Here is a 3,995-nt window from a genome sequence, read left to right on the forward strand (position 1 = left end):
TAGCTTCAATTGACTCATGATCTCAACTATTAAAATTACTATAATATCCATAAAATTACCCCTTTCTGAAATAGAAAACTATTTCCTATCTTAACTTATACATTGAATCAACAAAAAAGAAAAAAAAAGAAACCAAAAAGAAAGAAAATCAGACATCTTTACAACAAAAAAAAAGCAAAACAACCTACATTTTAGAAAAAAGATGTTACTAAGATTTAGGCACGAAAAAAACAAACAATTTTAGAAGAAAAAAAATAGGTAAATAAGAATAAAAAAAACTAAAAAAAATAGGGGGGAGGTAGGGTTGAACTGATGAATTAACAAACAAAATGAGAACCAATTTTCTTATATCTAAGGTTATGATTCGTATATATCACCAGTATTTTGGACATTTTCACCTTAGATATAGACATATTATAGTAAGTTATGATTGATCAGGCTAATATCATACACCCCTTCATACCATAAAAAAACAAAAAAACAAAAAAAAAACAAAAAAACAAAAAAAAGAAAGAAAAATCAAATCGAGTATACAAAGTTTGTTTGTTTATCTTCTAATATGTATGTATATAGATTACTGTTTTGGTATAGTCAATTAATGTAAAGGTATAAATGACATTTAAAAAGGGGATCTGTATATATGTATCTATAATAAATAGCTTGAATAAAAAACCAAAAAAAAAAGAAAAAAAAAATTAAAGAAAAAAAGAAACATTGACATAAGTAATTCTAGAAATTGTGTTATTTACTTCTAGATTACAGCCGAATACTTGTATTTTCATGTTGATTGATTTAGTTAGGGATAAGATTTTAGCGTATCCATTGTCTAATAATTAATATATTGTGTGTAGTATCCAATGTATTTTAGGGGATGGGAAGGGGGTTGGGGTCCACTTTTCTATTCATTTAATCTATGATTGTATTATGTAAGAGTGGGATTTCATTTAAAGTTTTGATTATCATTTCATTTATTTTCTTATCTACTAGTTTGTTATTTACCATAGTAAGCCTCCAAATGCCCTGGTACGGTCGAGAGTGGGGAGAACCGGCTCTCCCTCTACAAATGCTCTCACATGGCCACGTGTATATAGCCTCTACCTGGGAAGTCCTACTCACTGCCTTCTCGCATCACAGGTGATGTTTACGAAATTGAAAGGACGAAAAGCGAATTTCCGGCGATTTAACCGGGTTGGTGGACATGAAAAGTCCACATAGGGGAGTTGGAAAACCCTGATTCCAAACTAATGATGCACATGGGCTCCAGTATCCTGAGGGAACAAATGGCGTATGAATCAATCGTTGGTCATCGGCTACCATGGGACTGCATCTCCTTACGATACTTCACTGCCTTTTGGATAAGATCTTTATGTCAAAGGCTCTGGGTGTGGACCCCTAAGAAAACCAGCTGTTTTGGTTTGGGAATCCGGGCAGTATCACAGCCCTCACACAAATCAAATGAGATTTGTGTGGCGCATATTTATCTGGTGCTTTTTGTACCAATATTTATATGTTTAAATAATGATAATTACCATAGTAGAGTGTTTGTCAAAGAGCTAATGTAGATAGGTAACTTTAGAAAATGGAAATGAAATCTCCTATGAAAATTATGCTCTTATTTGTACTACTCACTGATTGAAAATTATTCAAGTATGTTGGATATTGTACTTTTATTGAATACAGAGAAAAAAGGTACAGTTATCTTCATACATTCAAATTAGAAAACAACAAACATTCTTCTCCGATCTAATTCTTGATCTAGGATGTTGTGTAGTGAACGAGGATACAAGTGTGGTGGGGGGGACAATCGAATGTATTTGAATATCTTAATGAAATCCGATAACCATACAGCAAGTACTTCATTTATAAAATGTTAATCAATCATCTCAGACTTTATTGTTCCTTCGTTTCCACACCAATCATTCTCTGTTCACATTCTATTTTCTTTGATCTTCTTAACCTTCTGCCACCAAACATTTCACTTTTGATTGATGATATATACTACTTATATCAGTTGATATCAGTAGTACATATCAATGTTGCATAATCAAATATAAGATAATCAGGTCTTGATTTTATTTCATTCATTGTTTATAAGATTTTATAGTCAGTTTTCGTTACAAAGACTCATTCATTCGAGAGATCGGTTGATATTTTCATTGTTTGACAGATTACAGAGACATTTATGAATATTCTCTCACTAGGTGAGACTATAATTTATGGACAACCTTTGAGTGATGCCAAAGTGATCTTGAGAGTATCCATCCAATAACTAGGATAAAAAATAAGGATTATAAACCAATATGAAGAATGAGGATTATGATTTACAGTTGATGGTAAGGGTTAGAAATTAGATTTAGGTTTTTCATCATGAACTGACATCACCTAAAATGTTAAGACGCTATTTAAACACATGGATGAATGAATTTCGCATCAAAATCCGAGATCTGTTATCATAAATCTGATTGATTCGTTTATAAGCCATAGTCTCACATCACCCTGTTTTCACAATATCTGTGTATGAACAATGTTCACAACCTCATACTGATAATTACCATGTACTCACTAGTAACTAACTTCGTGACATAATTCTCAGAGTTCTAGTGAGAAGTCGTGACCAATGGAGCTAATCCGTATCAGGTAGAGACAAGTATCTACCTCAGACAATAGATGGTCGCTCAATTTCATGGATTGGTTAAAGTTAGACATTAACATTGTTGGATGGTGGCTCAGTAGTCTAAAGATCAAGTGTTCTTGAGTGAGACCGAAGGTTACGGATTAGAGTCCCTTGTATAGTATCGTGAGTGCACGCTACTGAAGAGTCTCATACAGGGACGAAACGGTCGTCCAGTGCTTCCAAATTTTCAGTGTTCGTCAACCATTCATCGATTCATGGTGTCAATGAAAAATAATCCAAAGTTTAACCTTAACTGTTGTTGTCTGGTTTATCTGTTTTACCCTGTTGTATAATACACACATTAAGTTAATTTATGTACCCGAAGCCTATTATTAAATAACCACCGTTTCCTGAGATTCCTAGATGTGATTCATAGTTATACTTCAATAATGTATTATAATAAACAAACTTCGATACTACTCAAATATCTATGATTATAGTTCTGATTAACTGAAGTCTAAACACAGACGAACAGTTGAGTTAAATTTGTTAGCTGAAATATGCTGGTCGGCGGCCTATGCTCCATTGGGAGTAACAGGCGTAAGTAATTAAATAACGAATAGGCAAACTGAAGGTAGGATTCATAGTCTGTTTCTGATGGAAATGTATTATCAAGTAATTAATAGTATGGTATCAACTGAATTATTTGAATGAGGTAACTACTCGGTTAGAACTTAGAACAGTACTTATTTACGCCTGTTACTCCCAGTGGAGCATAGGCCAAAGACCAGCATTCTCCAACCAACTTTGTCCTGGACCTTTCTTTCTAGTTCTATCCAATTGGTGTTCATTCTTCTCATGTTTATCTGCATTTCTCGGCGTAATGTATTCTTTGGTCTTCCTCTCCTCCTTTGGCCCTCAGGATTACATGTGAGGATTTGAGTTGTAACGCAGTTGGGTGCTTTCCTCAAGATGTGTCCTATCCACTTAGAACAGTACCATGTAAAATTAATTTTACTCTACTGAATACTTAGTGTTGAATAATATGTGATAACAATAAAATTCACAAAATAAATATGAAATTGAATAGTTAAATTCATGAGTTAATTTAAGCTAGACCATCATGGAAAATCTGGAAGCACTGGATGGCCGTTTCGTTCTCGTATATGACTCCTCTGTGACAGTGAGCATTCACGAATTCGCTCGTGGGATCTAGCTGTGATTGACTCATGAATTCAACTATTAAATTACTAAAATCTCCTCAAAATCCACTTCCGAAGACATGGAATTCATAAAAACCTGTGTATTTATGTTAGTATATTTGCTTTTATAAAAAAAAAAATATAGATATCCTTGAACGCTTTGTCTTATCCTCAGGGAG

Source organism: Schistosoma mansoni, chromosome 6, assembly GCF_000237925.1.
Source record: "Schistosoma mansoni strain Puerto Rico chromosome 6, complete genome".
In the NCBI taxonomy this organism is placed as follows: domain Eukaryota; kingdom Metazoa; phylum Platyhelminthes; class Trematoda; order Strigeidida; family Schistosomatidae; genus Schistosoma; species Schistosoma mansoni.